Source organism: Camelus bactrianus, chromosome 12 (assembly GCF_048773025.1).
Source record: "Camelus bactrianus isolate YW-2024 breed Bactrian camel chromosome 12, ASM4877302v1, whole genome shotgun sequence".
Lineage (NCBI taxonomy): Eukaryota > Metazoa > Chordata > Mammalia > Artiodactyla > Camelidae > Camelus > Camelus bactrianus.
In genome coordinates this window covers 61,541,494-61,561,822 of record NC_133550.1, presented here as the reverse complement: position 1 = coordinate 61,561,822, position 20,329 = coordinate 61,541,494, and the positions used below count along the sequence as shown (strand labels likewise).

Here is a 20,329-nt window from a genome sequence, read left to right as displayed (position 1 = left end):
GAGAGCAGGACCGATGGCACACTTAAAGGACCTAAGGATGCTCAGGCCCCTGCATCAGACTTGCCAGGGAAGTATCTCCCATGCAGACTCCTGGGCTGTGTCTCAGATCTATTAGATCAGAGTCTCCAGGAAAGGGGGGATCTTGGAGGCTGCATTTCACAAAGCACTGTGAGTGGCTTCAATACCTACTATAATTTGAGGACCACTGGGTCACAGGCTCAGAAGGTACAGTGTCTGTGTATTCTCAGGGTGGGCCCGTTCAGGTACACCAATGATTCTTGCCCGGGGGCCTCCCCATCCGGGAGGAACCAGAATGTTTTAGGGCCCAGAGGAGGGGCTTCTGCCCAGGCCAAAGGCCAGGGAAGGCTTCCTGGAGGAAACATCTCAGCTGAGCCCTGAAGGAGGTGCTGGTGGGACCCCGGCCAAGAAGACGGGCAAGGTGACCGAAGAAGAGGACATAGCTGGTGCAGGCGACAGTGGGTAAAGGCACTGTCCCCTGTCCTCAGAGAATCACAGTATGGCAGGGGACACAGGCAGCGAGGGCAATGACAGGCATGATGAGGCCACCACCAAATGCTGGCCGGACCACAGGAAGAACTACTCGCTGGCCCACTCCCCCTGCTCGAGTCCGTCCAGGCAGGCAGGTGACCCAACCAGGACACTGAAAGCTGTATGACCCCAGGCAAGTCCCAGCTGCTCTCTGGACGTAGGTTCCCTCCTAGTTTCCAACCCTGGGGCTCCTAGCCTCAGATTGAATCAAGAAAAGCTTACCCCCCTCAACCCCATATTCCTGAGGAAGTGCTGCCACCCAGTGGCCATTGGGAGAAAAACCTTCTGGGGCACCAGAGTTCCCTACCTTTTCCACTCCTGTCACTGTCACTGCCCCGCCTAGCTCAGGGCTCGCTGGGGAGACCACGAGTCTTTGTGGTCTGTAGGCGATGAGTGAGGCTGCTTTCATGCCTGCGGAGCTGTGCCTGACGTGCCCATCCCTCAGTGCTGCCCTGGCACGAGGCCTGACTCCTCACTGACTCACTGCTGGCATCACAGGCCCCTGTAAAGGTCAAGGAACCAGGGGTGGGTGGGTGGGTGGAATTCAGTTCAATTTATCATCAGCATAGAGATTTAGAGCATGAGTTTTAAAAGCAAACAGATAATAGCAGTAATACTAGCAGCCAACATGTAGTGAGCATTTCAACATCAGGGGACTAGAAAAGCGAGGTCCCGCCCTGCCAGAGCTCACGGGAGTGGGAGAGGCAGGCACTGACCCATTAACATCCTCCACTTCAGAGCATTTGGAAAGGCCCCCAAATAAAAGGGGAGCCCAGTGGGAAGAGGCATGGCCGCAGACTCATGGGAGCTATTGGGTGGACTGGACAGAGCACTGGCTCCGTGGCAGCTGTGTGACCCTGGAAACCTCCCTTGGCCTCTCTGAGCTTTGGTCTCTGTGGGTAAAATGGGTATCCTAAGAGCCCGAGAATTGATTTTAAATTTAAGTCAGACCTCTACCCTCCCTGCCCAAACCCCTCCAACATCTTCCCTGCACACGCAGGATAACCCCCAGGTCCTGACCTACAGATCGGGGCCCGGCTGCTCCTCCAGCGCATGGCCCCACCCTTCCTCCCTGTCCACATTCTGTTCCAGGGCCTCTGGCCTTTTGCTGTTCCTGGAACACACTGAAATGTTTCCACCTCACAGCCTTTACTCTTATAGCTCCCTCTGCCTGGAACGTTTTCCCACAGGTATGCTCACTCCCTCACTTCATCCATCTCTACTTACATGTCACTTCTCCAGGAAGTCCTCTGTGAGCACCAGCAAAAAATATAGCCCTTGGCTAATCTCCTTCAGAACATCCGCTCATCTCCCGCCTGACAGTCTGGGGTCACACATTTGTTTGTTGGCGTGTTCACCAGCTTCTTTATCTCTCCAAACTGCAAGTTCCCTGAGGGCAGGAACCTGGCCTGTTTAAGTCACACCTCTATTGCCAAGCCCTGGCATGGTGCCTGGCACGTAGTACATCCAATGCATATCTGATGAATGAATGAATAACTGTCACCGGGAGCAGGAGCCCAGAGACCAGGCAGTGGTCAGAGATGGTGGAGGCCTTCAATTTCAGAATCAGGACCCCTGACTCTACCAGCCTGGCACTGGGGAGCCACAGGAGACTAGCAAAAGCGGGACAGAGCAGTCAGATCGATGTGTTGGCTGGAGCACACAGGCTACAACTGAGGGAGCCAGAGAAGCCTGGCGTACAGGTGGGGGCATTGCCTCCCCCTCCCCCAAGTCCAAAGCAAGGTGGGGAAGCAGGGCTCAAGGGCTGTCTGACTGGGAAGCTGGGCTGGGGAGGCAGAAAGGAGCCCTGTTCTGGTGGGGGCCAGATCTCCCCAGGGATAGGGAAGCCTCTCCCACTGGGGCAGCAGCGGTGAGGAGGGGGATTAGCATCGCTCTAAGGCATTTGCATCCTTCCAGAAACCCATTCCTAGCTTTGATGGAGACACACTCATTACGTGGGTAGCTCCCTTCTATCTTCTCAACTGCCTCCTCCAGTCTGCTGCCTCCGGCTAGAGGTGGGATGTGGGCTTCCATGGGGCCCCGAGTTCCCCCAGCCACCCCCAAAGTGGCTCTATTCCTGGCTCTGCTTGGCATGTAATGGGCTGACCCCTGACCTTCCCTCCTCCCCACCCCCACCTAGTGCTCTGCCCCCTGGGTTAGGTCAGTGATGAAAGCCGATGGGAGCCTGGGGGGTGGAGGGAGATGGACAGAGCCTGATTGTTCCCCACCCCTGGCAGCACCACCATGCTGGCTGTGGAGATTGATTTTTGCTCTCTTTCTGTTTCCTTTTCTCTCGCTCCCCCTCTTTGTCATTCTCTCTCTTTCTCCAAGTCAGGGGTTCTCCAACTCAAGTGGGAAGTTAATAACCATGCAGATACTACGACACCCCAGAGATTATGAATCAACAGGTCCAGCTTCGGGGCCCACAGTTCAGACATGGGGCTGGGAGGCCAGGTGGGACCCCTCTTTGGAAAGAGCCTGGGACCAGAGCCAGAAGACCTTGAGCCTCTCTGGCCCTCTTTGAGCTCCACCAAGTGTGAAACGGTATCTTGGAATGCTAAGGGCAAAGCCAGATCCACAGGAAGGCATAAGGATGACATGTGATGCAGCTGTGACATGCCTTCTCCCTGCCCCCACAATCTGCCACATACCCGCCCTCAGTATCCATATGCGTCAGGTCTGTGTCAGGCTCTCTGTTCTGTTCCATCAGCCTAGCTGTCCATCTTGCACCAGTAAATACCACGCCGACCAGATTACTAGAGCTTTATAAGAAGTATTGCTAACTGGCAGGGCAGGATCCCTACTTTATATTTTAGGAGTGTTTCAGCTATTCTTAATGCTTTGCCCTTTCTTAGTGCTTTTAGGATCAGCTTGACAAGCTCCACCAAAACCCTGTGGGGTTTGATCAGGACTGAATTGAATCTAGACGTTAATTTGGGAAGAGCTGACATCTTTATGATATTGAATCTCCTTACGAAAGTGAATGGCTGTCTCTCTGCATTTATTTCAGTCTCTTTCTTTTGCTTTTTCAAATGTACCAAATTAGAGAAAAGAGGAGAAGGAAGCTCTTTTCCTCAGCACCAAGCCTCACTAATTACTCCTCGTGGCTACTGCATTGTCAGCCGCGAAACTATCCACTCCCTGCCCCTCCTCCCATCCCAGCACTGGTTATTTTAAAATCTTTAGGGTTTTCTTTAATGTTTTCCAGTAATTTTTTTGGTCTTACTTTTTGTTTTCAAATAATTATAGGTTGACAGGAAGTTGCAAAAACAGTCGTTTTCCCAGCAATGACATCTTACATAACCTTCGCACTGTACCAAAACCAGGAAATTGACATCAGTACCATCCACAGACCTTGTTCAGATTTCACTAGTTTTACGTGCATTCATGTGTGTGTGTGTTTGTGTGTTGGGGGGGTGTCCATGCAATTTCATCACCTGTGCGGATTCATATAATCACAAGCACACTTAAGATACAGGACGGTCACACAAGATCCCTAGTGCTACTCATTTATGGCAACACCCATCTCCCCGTCCCCTTCCCAACTCCTCCAGCCACTAATCTGTGCTCCACCAGTGTTGTCATTTTGGGAACATCACATTAATGAAGCCCACAGCACGCAGCCTATCGAGACAGGCTCTTTTCACAAAGCATAATTCCCTTGAGCTCCTTCCAGATGGTGGCACATATTGATAGTTAATTCCTTTGTACTGCCAAGTAGTATTCTGTGGTCTGGAGGTGCCAGTTTGTTTAACCATTCACTCACTGAAAGGCATTTAGGTTGTTTCCAATTTTTAACAATTACAAATAAAGCTGCGTGTACAATCATATGCATATGTCATTCTGGGTGAGCTTTTGTTTCTCTGTAATAAATGCCCAGGAGTGCGGTTACTGGGTCATATGATGAGTGAAAGTTCTGCTTTTTAAGAAACTACCAAGCTATTTTCCAGCGTGGCTGGACCTCAGTAACATTTTATGCTTTTCTCTGTAAATATTATTAGATTCAATTTTTGTTGTTACTGTAAATGGAGGATCTTTAAAGATTATATTTTGTTCGCTTTGATGTTATAAATACAATTGCCTTTTATGGATATAATTTACACACCATAAAATTCACCATTTTAAAGTGTGCATTTCAGTGTATGTTCACAAGGTTGTACAACCACCACCTCTGTCTAATTCTAGGATATTTTCATCACCCCCAAAAGAGATCTATCCACATTAGCAGTCAGTCCCCACTCCCCTTCCCCCCAGCCCCTGTGACCATCAGGCTTTTCTAGACATTTCCTATCAATGGAATCATAATTCGTGACCCTTTGTGCCTGGCTTCTTTCACTTAGCAATGTTTTCACGGTTCATCCACATACCGCGGCTGCAATTGGTTTTGGGTATTGATTTGATATAGGAATAGCCTGTATCTGTCTCTGCTAAATCTCTTTCATAGTTCTCATCCTTTGCCTGTAGATTATTTTGGATTCTCTATGTAGACAATCACATCACCTGGAAATATTGCCAGTTTTGTTTTCTTTTCCAATTCTTACACTTTGTTGTTATTGTTTGTTTGTGGTCTTTAATGTCTTACTGCTTAGACATGAGGTTCTTACAGCCAAAACTACAGGTACAATGTTAAATAGAGACATGGATGAAATCAAACTTGTCCCCAGTTTTAAGGAACGTGCCTGTTGCTCCTTTAAGAACTATGTTTGTGCTGGTTTTTGTAGATAATCTTTATCAGTTGAAGGAAGTTTCTTTCTATCCCAAATTTTATAAAACATTTTTTATCAGAAGTAGATGCTGAGATTTCTTGCCAGCGCCAAGATGATCATATGACTTTCTCTCTTAATTTATTAAAGGGAGGAATGGCTCTATAGACTTTCTCTTTTTTCTTAATTGAAGTATAGTCAGTTTACAACGTTGTGTTAATTTCTGGTGCATAGATTTTCGAATGTAAAACCACCCTTTTCCAGGGTAAACTCAATTCTGTCCTGATGTACATATACTTTTTATTCATTGCTGGATTTGTTTTGCTGGTATTTTACTTAGGGTTCTTGCAATGACTGTTCCAAGCAGGACTGGCCTGTAATGTCCCTTTGAATGTCCTGAGTAAATGGACAGGAGCCATCCTCGAGGCTAAAGTGTCTCTCAGAATCTCTCTGTCCCTCCCCATACACACTGCTTTGGCTTGAGGGGTGCTCCCGGGTGGCAGAGGGCTGAGGCACCACCACCTGATCCCTGAGGCAGCTGCGGAAGATGGAGCTGGAAACTCTGGGACCTTGAGCTTCGAAAGGGACATGGAGCTATGATTCCCCAGACCAGCCAAGGGGCCGTTGCTCCTGGGCCCCTCATTGAAGAGGGAGGCTTAACAGAAATCTTCCCTTCCCTTCTCGGTGGGGAGGGGAAAGCCCTCCAGAGGAAGTGGCTGAAAGGGGGCAGGGGGCAGGGGTTAATGGCCGCATTGTGCTCAGGGCTGACGGATGGCCTGGCCGGCTTGTCAGTGGCAGTGGCCCAGCCTCAGCAGCCCCAGGGAGATCCCGCCCCTCCCAGTCATCCTCTGGGGGATGGGGCCCTGCTGGCCTTTGATAGCCACTGGGGGGCCGCCCTCCCTGCTGCAGGGACACCAGGCCAGCCTCTTTGGTGGGGTCTGGTCTTCTGAGGCCCTGAATGCAGCCCTCCACCCCCTTCCCCATCCCCTACCACCAGGCACTGCTGGTGGCCACAGTGGGTGACCTTCCGGGGGCACGGTCGGCCCTGTGTCCCACCTGATCCCAGGCACCCCTGCCAACCCTGCCCGTCGTGTGGACCACTGGGTCTCAGAAGGGATCTGGTGAAACCCAATTCCCCCCAATTTGGGACAAGGAAACCGACTATGAGTTTTCAAGGCTCCCTTAGGAGCAGGAGCAGGGAAACAGCCAATCCTTTGACTTCCTGCTCAAATGTGCCAGGACTGCGTCCAGCACCAATGCTGAGATGAATCAGACACAGTCCGCCCTCAAGGGGCTAGAGGCTGGCTGGGAGGGGAGTCAGCACGTGAACAGAAAAGTATAACCAAGCGCAGTAGGTGCAGCAACCTGGAGTGTTACGGGTGCCAGAAAAGGGACCACTATCCCAGCCAGGAGGTCAGGAAGGCTTCCAGGAGGAAATGATGCTGGGGTTGATTTTAAAAGGGTGAGCAGAAGTTAGACCAAAGAGGATGGGGACAGCAGGGAAAGGTATGCTGGGCAGAGGGAACAGTATCAGCAAAAGCACAGAGTAAACCTGATGTGGTTTGTGTGAGCCACAGGAGTTCACACCTGCTGAGGACGCAGGTCGGCAGGGCCCGGTTCTCCAGGACCTCATGTGCCGTGTTAGATGTTTAGATTTGGCAGTCTGGGGAAGACAAGAGCCAAGTTCTAATCCTGCCTCCATCAGACCATCCATCCTTCAGTCATTCAGCTCACTGAGCAATGACTTTGAGTCACTTCCTCTGGAACTGCCTCCCACCAGCACACCCTGCTCTGGGCTGCCTGGTCCCAGCCCGCTGTGGAAGCTGGATGAGCACAGACACACCTCTCCCTGAGATTCTCCGACAACCTGATGTCACCAGGCTGGAGCGAGTCAGAGTGTATGTAAGTTCTTCTCGGTCCTAGAATACTGAAGAGCAGCGTGAAGGCCAGAAGCTTGAGAGGGATGGTTTCAGGGTAAGTAACAGCAGGTGCAGCCCTGGATGGCCTACCAGGGATTCTTGTTACGGGGAAGAAGCAGCTCCCTCTATGTTAGTGGGGGTTTCTGTTATTTGTAGTCAAATGCATTCCCAACTGAGTCAAGCTCCTTACCTCAAGCTGAAAAATAGAGAGTATTACACACACTCCGAGATCTTACATGTCCACATAAGATTGTCCTGAGAAATGAGACGCTTTCTTAAACACAGGATACACTCCTTGCCTTTATTTCAAATAATTTTAAAATTTGAAAGAGTTTCTTGTGCGAATTTGGAAATACAATAAAAGACATAGCATTAAAAAATTTTAAATCCATCAAAATCCCACCACCCAGAGATAAATAAGGTTAGCATTTTTGTACGTTTTCCTTTTTCTTTATACATTTTTAAATGAAGTCAAGCTCACAGTATTCAGTTTTTCCTTTTTTGCTTTTTATTGAAGTAATATATATGCACATATATCTTGGTTTTATTAAAGCTTAAGCCAGAAGCATTTCCTGTGTCATTAACATTTTTCATAAGCATCATTTTTAGTGGCTGTGTCATATTCTGCAACAGGAAGGTGCTGTGATTTCTTTCACCAGCCCCCTACTGCTGAACACTGAGGAGCTGGCCAACTTTCACTATTCTGCGAGCTGCAGTAGACATCTTTGGGTATAAGTCTTTATTTATACCTAGTTTGCTTTAACAAAGTGTCATACAAACGCAGCCTCCCCTTGTACCAAGGCATTCAGCAGGGACAGCCAGGACACCGTCCAGGGGTCCTGTGACCTGCAGCCGCCTGGCAGTGCCCGCAGGGTGCCTGTGGTTATACAGTGGCTCTGGGTCCTCCCTTAGAGTCGGCTGCAAATGTTTTCATCAAGGCCAACTCAGCAACTGTGTTTTTTGTTTGTTTTGTGATAAGAATACTTAACATAAGACAGACCCTCTCAGCAAATGTTTGAGTTTTAGCAGTAATTTCCCTCCTTCTGGCTCCTCCATCCCTCTGTGCATGTTTCTAATGATCTTCCTTTTATTCTTTTCGGGTCCAGGAAATCAAAGCACCAAGGTATCGTGACTCTGTCAAAAAAGAGAAGAAATGGGCTCTGAGTGGGCCTCGGAGGGCACCTCTGGTCCTCCTGGACTCTCAGCAGACACCGGCCCCTCTTGTGGGAGGGACTGAGGTGTGAAGCTTCTGGGTGATCTGTTAACCGGGGATCTCGCTCCTTCAGGAAGAGCAACTGAGGCATTTTCCTGCCCCCATTCCTCCCCACCCTCCACCCCCAAAGTCATGTGCAGCAAGCCTCCAAAAATTGCTAATTGGGGGTTTACTGCTTCCCGAGGTGGAGAAATTTCCATCCACGATCAAGGATGTGCAGGTCCAAAGGGATGATGCACTCCTGGGAGATCTCCACCACCAGAAGGGCCCATCCACCTACAGGCCGGGTCCCCTACCAGTGTGGACCAGGTCACCAGGGAACCCGAAATGACAAACCCCAAGGATCATCCAGGTCTCAATCTCCGGACCAGTCGGGAGCACCGATGCTGCAGACAGCATCCTCCTCCAGCTTCTCGCCCAAAACGCCTCTGCCCCATGCCCAGGCTTCCCTGCACCTCTGCTCTCTTTCCTGCTCCTGAGGCTCCCCTTCCCCTCCGAGCTCTGCTTCCCCTCTACTGGCTGGGCGACTCTCTTCTCTCTTTCTCTCTCTCTGCTTTATCGACATGTAATTCACATACCACACAATTCACACATTTAAAGGACACAATGCAACGGGTTTTTTAGTTTATTTAGAGAGTCGAACAGCCATCACTACAATCATTTTAGAACATTTTCATCACCTCCCAAAAACTAAACCCTGCAACTTATTATTTATAACTTAGATGATTGATTTCTTGAATATGTGTAAGCACATTTGACTGTCCTTTATGATTGGATTACTGCATTCTGTTGATTCTTATTTTGTGGTTGGCTTTATTCCTTTGATAACTATGTAAGTTTAAAAAGCTAAAGCTCTAAACTGTCCTTAGAAACAATGATCAGTACATATATGTAAACTAAAAAAAATTTGCAGTATATTGTATATATGTATTTACATACAAAATATTATATATGTGCAGTCAAACTATAACAATTCTACCTAATAAAACTGAAAATGAAAGAAAGAAAGAAAGAAAGAAAGAAAGAAAGAAAGAAAGCAAGCAAGCCCTGCACCCTTTAAGCCATCATCCCCCAACTCCCCAGCCCTAGGCAACCACCAATTTACTTTCTATCTCTACAGATGTATCTATTTGGACATTCCAGACTGAATTGCTCTTGCCTCAGTTTCCCCATCTATAAAATGGGGGTGGTAATGGTGCCCCATCATAGGTTTGTTGGGAGAATTTAAATAACACAAGGGCTTAGGATCTTGTCTGGCACAGAGTAAACGCTGTGTAGCATCTGCTGTCTGCACCATCTCCAGGGCTGGGGCCCCTCCGCCCACCCACATGCCTTCCCCTTGCCCTATGAGCTCATTTTGCCCTCGTCCAGATCCCCAGCCTAGACTCCAGGCCTCCCAGTCATCCCCACACAGACACACTGACAGCCTCTCAGACTCAACGTGTCCCTCCTCCCCAGGCCTGCCTGTCCTGCTGTGTCCCTCACTCAGGAAATGGAATGACCTTCCACCTGGTCACCTAGGCCTGAAACCTAGGGCATCCTCAGTGCCTCCCTTCCCCATGTCCCCCCCCACCATCCGGTCCATCAGTCTGACGGTGTCTCCCACGTCGCCCTCCTCTGCCAGCTGCCATGATCTGTCTCCATCACCAGCTTAGTGGTCACCAGCGGGGCTCTGGCGTCCAGTGCAGTCTGTCCGCCAGTTACCGGCCTCAGGGCCTCGGGCAAGTCAGCGCACCTCTCTGAGCCTCAGTTTCCTGGACCCATAAAATTGTGCCTTTTCCGTTCGCTGGTTTTGAGGATATACGAATAAAACATACGAAGAGCTTAAGCGCTTGATAAACGTTACTGTTGTTGTTAATATTATTCTCTCACCTGGGTGACTCCACCGCTGCTGACCCGGGTCCCTGCCTCCGTCTTGCCCACAGCACATCCTACACATGCTTCTTAGAGGCACCGGTCGTGGGGGGCTGACCGCGTGCAGAACACCGAGGCAGGCTTCCAGGGCGCTACTTCCTTTAACCATCACGACACTCCCAAGAGGCAGGGCCTGTTACCCTCATTTCACAAAGAAGGAAACTGAAGCCCAAGGTCCCACAGTTGGAGTTAACCACTGCCTCAGGTACACTGTCGGCATTTGTGTATTGATTGAAAACATTTATCCAGCCCCTACTGCGTGCCAGTCACTGAACTGGGTGCTGGGAAAACTAATAAATCAGACTGGTCTAGACCCAGCCCATATGATCTTTCTAGAACACAAATCTGACCCCTTTAAAATCCTTCAGTCACCACCCCACTGCTCTCAGGATCCAGTCTATATACCGTATCAGGGCACCTGGGTCTGCAGGAGCCCTTCCTCCTTCCCCTCTGCACCCCACACCACTCCTCCCCTCTGCCCAGCTCTTCCACCTTCCCTGCCCCCACTCTGCTCCAGCTTGGGCGTGGTGGGGCCTACTCACCCCGTCACACACCACTCACCTTCTTCCCAACCTCACCTTCCTCACCTTCTCTTTCAATTTCTTTGCCTGGTGAACTTTTACTTATCTTTCGAGGTTCCATCCCCAGTCACCTCCCCCAGGAAGCCCTCCTTCCTCAATCTCCAGCATAGTGATGAGCTCCCAGGCCACCTGTCTTGCAACACGCTGGCTCTTTACTGATTTGCCTCTCCTCCTGGACTGTGGCTCCTTAGGGCAGGCCCAGGGGCTTCCTTCTCCCTCTGTCCCCTTAGCTGCCCCCCCACATCCCATTCATCACCAAGTCTACCGATTTTACCTCTTCTCTCCATGGCCCTAAGGGCCCAGCCCAGCACGGTGGTTACAGGTGAGCGTACCTTGCTGGCACCATGCAGGTACCCCATGAGCAGTCACTTTGCTCTGTTTCATATTGCTGTAAATGCAGGGATGGCATGAGGTGATGGAATTGATGATTCCTTGGAGCACCCGAGCACAGGCTCTAGCCTCTGTGATTCCAGACAAGGGGGCCAGGGTTGCTGGGATCTGCCTAGGTCCCCTCCCTATGGTGCCAGGCCTCTCCAGAGGTGGGTGAGCAGTGGCCCTGGAGAAAGGTGACCAGAGCTGGGGTCACCTGGGTGAGCCCCAAGTCCTGGCTGGGTAGCCTCTCTGTGCCTCAATTTCTTCATCTGAAGAATGGCATCATTAGCCCATCCCCGCCTGCCTTGCAGGGCTGTTGGGAGGGGGCGGGGAAGGGACAGTGGACAGAGACGGTCTCCCTGTGAGCAGACACTTCATCACCCGACTGTGCTCCTGACACTCCCACCCCAGATACATTCTGTTTCATTTTCAAAAAAAAATTCCAGGAAACTTGGTTTTAGGCTTTCTCTGGAGGTCCAGACCCATTTCAGTGTTTCCCTTGGGTTGGGCCCATCCTGAGGTCTCTTTCTCGGGGAGGATTTGCGGGGAGAGGCGCATGGCTCGGCACAGCTGCAGCACCTGGTTGGGACACTCACCTGCTGAGCCTCAGCCTCCACTTCCGGAAGGTGGGCCGCCACTCCCAGCCGGTGACTCCTGTGCAGATGGAGCAAGATGGTGGAGGGAAGGCGGCATGTCTCGGCGCAGGGAGGTGGCCCAGGGTAGGGGCCGGAGGGTCCCCCCTCCCTGGGGACAGAAGGTACACTGAGGACATCCTGTTGCCCTCCGGCCACCTCTCTGTGGCCTCCTCAAAGCCACATGGCCGCCTGCAATATGGCGGCCGCAGCCACCAGGCCCGGTGCTCGTTCGCAGGGCGCTCAGGGAGGGAGGGCGCCATGGCCAGGCCACGGTCACTCCTGGCGGCCCCAGGGTGCAGCGCAGGGCGGGAGGCTTGGGGAGGAGGGAGTCAGGGTGGGTGGGGGGCCGGGGAAGAGCCAGAGAGAGGGGCAGGGAGGGGAACAAAAGGTCCCTTTGTGGAGCAGGCCGGGAGAAGAGGCGCGCATTACCCAATGCCCAGAAGCCATGTTGGTAACAAGAGAACCATTCTCTGCCTTGCTTGGAAAACAACTTGGAGCAGAGGGAGACAGGGAGAGATTTAACCCCATGGGCGCGGGGTGCAGGGGCCCGAGGCCACTGTGGGAGGCAGGAGGGAGCCAGGGCACGCTTAGGGGGCCTTTCGGGCCCTGAGCGAGCAATTTCCTGTCTCCCAGGCCTGGTCCGTGGTTGGAGGGACCAAAGTCCCAACATGGCTGCTTGGCCGAGGCCCAGCAGCCCTTGGACGGGGTACTGGAGCCATGGCTTCTGCTGCCTGGGCCTAGCCTGCCCTACCTCAGGGGACCCCTCTGAGTCCTGATGCTACAGCTGCAGGTCCTAGGGTGGCTCCTGGTTCCAGGGCCGCCTGGCCTCCCCTGGCCTCCCTTTGCCAGCAGGGAGCATATTTCCTCCTGAGTAAATCCCTTGCGTCTTTGCATAATTTTGCTGTAAATTTTTCTTAAAATTTAATTAAGTCTCTTTCATCCCCACCCAGTTGTCTTCCCTTCCCATCTCTACCCACCAGCCCTGGGTCTCAGGCTTGTAGAGACCACATCTGTTATGAAGGCAAAAGATACCAAAAGAAGCCATCGTGCTGTGGGCACTTCACATGTACCTCAGGCAAGGATGGCTGAAGTGAGCTGTGGTCCCCGCTGCTGATGCCACTTGTTCTAAAAGCACCTAACACGGGGCCACACGTGGGAGGCACCACATGAATAAGCACAAGAAAGAGCTCCTTCCTCCCTCTCTCCCTTCCTCCCACCCACCAGTCCTTCCTTCCTTCCTTCCTCCCTTCTTCCCTTCCTTCCTCTTTTCACAAATATGGGTTGAGCCATGTACCCAGCACTGCCCCAGCTCTGGGGCTCAGTGGTGGACCAGACCACCCTGCCCTCAGAGAACGAATGTTCTCCTCTGGGAGTGGACAATAAACAAGTGAACACACAAGCTAATGGCAGGTGGCCACAAGCTTGATGATGACAAAGCAGGGTAAAGGGAGAGAGTGACAGGAGGGGTTACATTAGGAACAGTGGTCAGGGAAGGCCCCTGCAAGGATGTACCATTCCACAAAGATCTGAATGGAGAGAGGAGGAACATGTGGGCGGAGAATGTTCCAGACAGTGGGCACAGCATGTGCAAAGGCCCTGAGAGGGACTGTGCTGGGGAGTCTCAGAACATCCAGGAGACCAGAGTGGCTGGAGTGGAGCCAGCAAGGGGGTCAGATCAGGGGAAGGCTGGAGGAGCCCAGGCGAGAGGGCCCACAAGAGTTTGGAGCAGGGCTGGTGTGGTCTGGGTTCCATTTCAACAAGGATCTTCTGGCTGCCGTGTAGGTTGCCAAGGGTGAGAGCCAGAGACCTACTGGAACTTCTGTCGCAGCTTCCTAAACCCTGCATGCTCCTGTCCCTCATGCCCCTTCCCTCCAGCTTGCCTACCCTCCAAATATAGATGCAAGCCTTCTCTGACTAAGTGTTGGCCCAGCACCTTCTAGGTGCTAAGAATGGGTGCCTTGGTCTTTGGGCCAGACAGGGCCCTAAAGAGAGCCAGGTTGCCCCCAGGTACAGTCCACTGATGGTGGGCCCTAGGCACCTGAAGGGGAACCACTGGAGGGTGAGCCTTTCCTGGTTGAAGAAAAAGCCTCTCCTTTGGGCAGTTTTTAAAGCTTCACAAAGGGCTCTCAGGACACTATCCACCCCCAGCCCCACTGTGTTGTGACATCAGCAAATGGCCCAGCAAAGCAAGGGCTTGGCCCCCTGCCAACTCAGGCAGGTCCCTGGCCTCCCAGAGCCTCAGTTTCCTCTTGTGTAACACCACATGCTCCTCGCAGGTTCGGTGGGTACAGCTCAATCCTCGGGGGCCAGTGTGGCTCACAGTCACCAGCTTGGGAGAGGCAGCGCCTCCCAGCCCCTCAAGCCAGGGTCTTCCCTGCACCTCTGCGTGTTCCTGATGCACCTGTGGGGCCTCCGCTCAGCCCCTGTCAAGTGCCTGGAGCTGGGAGGGGGCAGTTTCTACAGAAATTAGTGACAGTATCAGGGGAGCTTCAGATGGCAGAAGGGCCAGTGGGTAGGAGAGGGAGGCTGCAAGGCCCAGAAGGACAAAAGAGGGCAGACTTGGGGATTCTAACTGAACAGAAAGGGAACATGCCCCTTTTGGACCCCAGCCCTGGGCTAGGCACCATGGGACAGGTGAGAGAGACCCTTGTAATCCTGTCTGCCCCCAATTGACTTGCTGTAGGCAGCCTTGGCCTCTCCAGCCTCTGCATCCCCATTTGTCAAATGAGCCCCAGAGAGTGGTAGCAAGGATCAGACAAGGTGGAAGGTGGGCATGCGCTGAGGTGGGCGGAAAGCTGGCAGGGAGGCTGCTAGTGGCGATGGTTAATGGTCACTGGGCTCCTGCGGGGTTCCAGGCCCATGAACCATTTACAAGATGATCTAACACCATGGATCTGAACAACAGGCAGTGCTGCAGAGGAGAGCGGGAAAACCAGAGCAGGAGAGTGAGGGAGAAGGGTAGGGAGGGGGGTGGCCATGGTGGGGGGCAGGGAAGTCTTCCTGGAGGAAGCGAGTTGTAGCTGCACATATTATGGGAGATGGGTAGGGTCTGCATCAGCCAGGAGGCCCAGGAGGGAGGCGGAAGGACTAGCACAAGCAAAGGCACAGAGGGGGGAGTCAGACTTTCGAGCAGGAAAGATGTCGGCAGCACCCTGGCTGGCAAGGTGGGGTGGGGAGGCTGGGGTGGGATCCTGGAAAGCCCCAGCTTCTCCTAGGCCAGGGCTCCAAGTCTCACCTCCACCCCTTCCAGCCTGAGCTTAAAGCTCTTGGCTTCCACCTCCAGCCTTGGCTCAAGCCCTGCCCTCCCTGTGAGAACTCTCCCTGTGTTTTTCTGGTGGATTCTGACCCACTGTCCACAGCTATGAGGCACAACCCCCCTAGGAAGCCCTCTCTGAACTCTAAGCCAGGTTGAGAATCCCTCCCCTGGGAATAGTTCTTTCCATCCCAATGGGAAGGAACAATTACTATACCCATTTTACAGAGGAGGCAACTGAGGCTCTGAGAGGTGTCATCATCGTCCAGGGGTGCACGACTGGTATCAAAGCTGGGGTTCTAACGTAAAGGCCTGGCTCCTTTGAGCTCTTATGTTCCCTTCCCCACCCAACCCTGGGCCAGGCACCCCTTTCTCTCTAGATCCAGCATCTAAGTCCAGAGAAGGGCTGAAATTCAACTGCCACCACACAGCCAGGAGGTGGCGGAACGGATTTGAAACTGTAAGTGGCTGACCGCACTCCTCTGCAACCGGTCTGAGAAGGTGGAAACAGGCCCAGGACACAGGGGTGAGGGAAGGGGGAGAGGCCAGGCCTGGGGCCAGTCACCGGAGTGCGCACAGCCCTGGAAGGCAGGAAGAACAACCAGTGAGGACATGAGCCCAGCGTGGCCAGGCTGCCGCAGTCCGGACGGATGGCTCGTGGCAGGGCAGCAGGGGGAGAGGGGACTGGCCACGGAGCTGAGAGGGCCAGCTGGAGAGGTCAGAGGGGAACCGGGAGGACTGGGGTCCTGGGTGCCCAGCCCTGGGGCTGTGCTGCGTGGGGTCAGGCGGTGGTCACGGGCATGCGCCATCTAAGGGTTGGGCCCAGCGCAGAGAGCACTGGAGATGGTACAGGTCATGCGGGAAGTCACCCAGCACGGGCCCGGTGCCCTGGCCCGCGTCACACTCTCACCAGGATGGAAGCCTCGAGGCCTTTCCACGCGGCACTGTCGTCAATCAGGGCAGTCACATGGGGGGCGGGCTGCGTGGCCGTGGTGCCTTCCGGCCTCCCCGCCTCCTCCCCACCCCTGGGGATCCTGCCACCGCTCTTAGAAAACAACTGAGGAAATCAAGTGGAAACACAAATCCGCCCCCCAGTCCCTCCTGCTCCCTCGGGCCAGACCCCCGCCCCCAGCGCACCCCAGAAGGGGGTTCAGCTGCAGAGGCCATGCCAGCCCAGCAGGGTTTGCCTTGGCGAGACCCAGTGGGCATTGTCCTCGGTCCCAGCAGCTGGGCCTGTTGCCCCATCTAATCCCACAGAACCAGCTCCTCCCCAGGAGGACCTGGGGCACCCAAGCTTGAGCCACCTCTCTTCTCTCTTTTCCCTGAAACTTCTAGACTCTGGGATCCAGGGCCAGGGAAATTCCAGGCCTGGCTCTGCCAAGTTCTAGCTGATCACCCTGGGCAAGCCCCTTCCACTCTATAAGCCTCGGCTTTCTCATCTGTGAAATGGGAGCAACAAGCCCTGCCCAGTCCTACCTCACAGACTGGAAAGAAAGATACAAACTGAGGGAAGGACAGTGCTGTGTAAACTGTAAAGTGCTCGGCCCACAGATTGTCACTTTGACTTTTTTTACAGAGAGGAGTTGCCTCCCAGTTTGGGGATGTCAGCTCCCCTTAGGGAGCATGAATGGAGAAAAGGGGTCCCTGAGGTTGTTCACCCCTGAGCATCAGGGAGGCCTTCCCTAGCCCACCTGGTCCCTCTCAGCACCAGCCACCCTGTACACCTCCGAGTTCCTCTGCCCACTCCAAGGACAGGCTGCTTGCCTCAGCTGAAACATCATTTTCCAACAGAACTCCTCATCCTTCAAGACCTAGCTCAGCGCTGGACCTAACAAAGAACAGAGGCAACAGATGTGAACATGTGTGTGATCACCTGGAGAGCTGGCTCAGGAGATGACCCGTAGCAACAGGGAAGGGTCAAAGTTTACTGTGTGCACCCCCAGGCTCCACCCAGGGCCCCTCCTCTTCCCCTAAGACTGAGATCCCTGTCTCCCCTGGGCCCACTCAGCCCAAGGGAGCAGTCCGGCTCCTTGCTGACAGATTCAAGCTAATCCCCTGCCAGGTAACAGCGGTGCATTCCTAGGAGGAGCCTAATGGTGGAATTTCAGGAGCTCTGCTGGGTGTGATGGAAGGTGAGGGGATATTGGGCAGTTAGAAAGTGGACAAAATCATCCTGACTTCAGACAGAGGGGACTAGACGACCAGGGAGGGGACAGCGGATGTGAGCAGCATTTTGAAGGAAAAACTGTCGTGGCTGATGAGGAGCTGTGGGGTGGATGAAGGGGCGGATGAGTCAAAAATGACTCTGAAGTTTCACGCCCGGGTCACTGGAGAACAGTGGAGCCATTGATGGGGCGGGAAAGCGGGGTGGGGGCTGCTTTGGGGGCAGGATGGTGCCTCGGGTTTGGGACATAGACTCACAGCATTTGGAGCTGGACGCAACCTCAGAGGTCATCCAGGTCACACACGAGGAAACAGGCTCCAGGAGAAGCAGCCACTTGGCCGGGACACCACATAGTTTGATGTCAGGGCTGAGGCTGGAGACCTGGCCTGGGTCAGTCCTGGAGGCGAATCAGACCCAGTCCCCTTCCTCAGGAGAGTCAGGCATAGCCACAATTACCACGTGGTCAAACAGGTACCCACACGGCAATGTGGGGACGCAGATGGCCGAGCCTACTTTGAGGGAAGTGAGGGGAGGGAGAGCCACCAAGGAATCACCGTTACCAGAAGTATCACATTAATCAGAAGTAGGGCCCCCTGCACCACGCGCATCTCGTGTAATCCTCGCAACCATCCTACAAACTATGTAGTTCATTGTCCCCATTTTACAGATGAGGTTGAGAAAAACTAAGCAGGCTGTCTCACAGGTCTGATGATGCCCAAACTCGTGCTTTTCAGCCCTGCTCTTTGGAAGAGCTGTGCTGGAACTGAGGCCTGACAGATGAGTAGGAGTTTTCTAAGCAACAGGGAGGAAGGGGGCAGCACCAGGCAGAGGGACCAACATGTATCAAGGCCCAGCAGCCCACCCTTCCACTGGCAGAGTTTGAGGTGTTGGTCTGTAATCAACTTCAAACCTCTTGCCCAGGGCATCCTCCTCTGACCCTCCCCACCCCCATCCCCAGGTCCTTCACTTCACAGGACCCCACCTGCCCCACCCCCTACCGGTCATCTGATAGTATTGCCAGGTGAATGAACTAGGGGTGGGTGGGGGTGGGTGGGGGTGCGTGGGAGTGGGTGGGCCTGTGCCCCATCCCCAGGGCACCGTTGCCCATGCTCCCGGGGCCTTCTCAGCCCAATGTTGCCCCATCCCCTCTTTCCCACAGCACCATCTTCTCATCCCAGGAGTGATCCTGCAAAGTGAGTCAGCCCGAGGAGGGAGAGGTTGGCCTGAGTCACCCAGCCCGTGAGCAGCTGAGCTAAGGCTCAAAGCCACAGGGCCTGGTCTCAGTCTGTGGGGGAGCTCCCTGAGCTGGGACAAACCACGGAGTGGTCCCTCTCTTACTTCTCCGTCCTTGGGCTCCCATACGTGCGGTCACCGTGGGAGTGAACCAGGAGAGAAGGAGGGCTGAGCGCTGGAACCACAGCTTAAAACTCAGGACGCAGTAGTAGTGCTGGCGTCAGCTCATACCAGCTCATGAGAGCCAATTACTAAATCTGGAATTTTCCAAGCCTGCTGATGTCACCTTGGAGGCTTGAAACTGGCCCTGGTAGGAGTGCTTACATTGTGAACATTAGCAATCTGTCCCTCTATGGCCAGCCCCCCATCCCTGACGGAGCTGGTTGTTAAGCACTTGCCAGCACACCGCTGTCCAGGAGCCCCACCTCCTGGCTCCCCTGGAGGCTTCTGGGTTCTCTCAAGCTCCCAGCCCAGTCTTGGACTTTTGGGGGAGTTACTCTTGCTCTAAATCCATTGGCATCTCCTGCTTGCCACAGATGAAAGCCCCAATTCCCCCTCTGGGCTGTCCAGTCCCAGCATCAGCCAATCTTTCCTGCTGCGTCTTCACCTGCCCCCTTCCTGCCCTTGTGCTCCAGCTACACAAAACCAGACGACGCTTACTGAATAAGCCCTAGCTTTCCAGCAGCCACGCCTTTGCTCATACTGTTCCCTTCTCCTGAAACACCCTTCCCTCATCTCTGCCTCTTGAAATCCTCCACACTCTGTAAGGTTTATTCATAACTGGTGATCAATAAACATTCTTTGACTGAACAGAAAGGGGATGAATTGAAGCCTCTGCAACCGGGATTGAAATGGGGTCTTGGCTGAGCCTGGGGCTCTGGGAAACCATGGATCCATTCCCCTGCCTCAGGACCGAGACACGCCAAAACCCTCCTGCCGTCCCCAGCCTGCTGGTGGCCTCTGAGGGAATGGGGTGTTAATGGAGGACAGACTGGTCTCTGCCCTCAGGGGTGGCAAAAACAGGAATCAACTTAAACCACCCAGGTTACCTGGAAATTAATCCCTTCATTCACCGTTCAGCCTTTTGAACTCCTCTTCATCCTTCAAAGCCCAACCCAGATGCTACCTCTGCCAAGAGGTCTTGCCCAGATCATAGTCCTCCATTACCCCCTTGCCCCTCTGCCTTGAGCTTGCTTTGATGGTCACACTCATGGCACTAAGTAGTGCTTATCTGTCTGTGTCCATTTTCCCACTAGACCACAGCTAACTGAGGCATGACAGGCCCTTTTGTAAGGGTGAGCCCTCAGCCTGGTGCCCCACAGGCTTAGGAACAGCTTGTTGAACTGACTCCATCACTGTCTTGGGCATGTCCCCTCTTCCCCTTGGGCCTCGATTTCTGCCCTATATGAACTAGACTTGAACTAGGTAATGTCCAAGAACCTACCTCTTATACCCTAGGATTCTGTGAATGTATACATATACCCTCCCACTCCTCCTCAGTCTCTAACCTTCCAGTCTCCTTCCCCAAGTTCCCCGTGGGTGACACCCCTTCCTCAGCTGGCTTTGCCTCCCCTCAACACACTGTGGCAGACCACACCACTTATGCCTCAGATCCCTGGACTCCATTTTCTGGATGCTCTTTTCTCTCAGACTTGGGGTTCCTCTGAAAGGGCAGAGGCCTTGTCCACCCGCCCCTGCCCCACCCACAGGCCAGGCACACAGTCAGCATCCATAAGTGCCCGTCAGTCTGCTGTGATGGAGAAGCTGGGACTTGCAGGGCCTTTGGCGAGTCT

The 20,329-nt window shown here is 53.4% G+C and overlaps 1 long non-coding RNA gene across 2 annotated transcripts in view; it reads right to left on the bottom strand.

The window, feature by feature from the left end:
- Positions 1-7,458: 7,458 nt before the first annotated feature.
- LOC123618377 (uncharacterized) overlaps positions 7,459-20,329 on the bottom strand; it is a 46,149-nt gene continuing 33,278 nt past the window's right edge. The window contains exons 2-3 of one of the 2 annotated variants that reach the window (XR_012510916.1): positions 11,848-11,905; positions 7,459-11,435 (exon numbers count right to left, since the gene is read on the bottom strand). This is a non-coding gene — a long non-coding RNA (uncharacterized LOC123618377). Of the gene's footprint in view, positions 11,436-11,847; positions 11,996-20,329 lie in introns of both variants that reach the window. The other variant, XR_012510915.1, reaches the window with a different exon arrangement.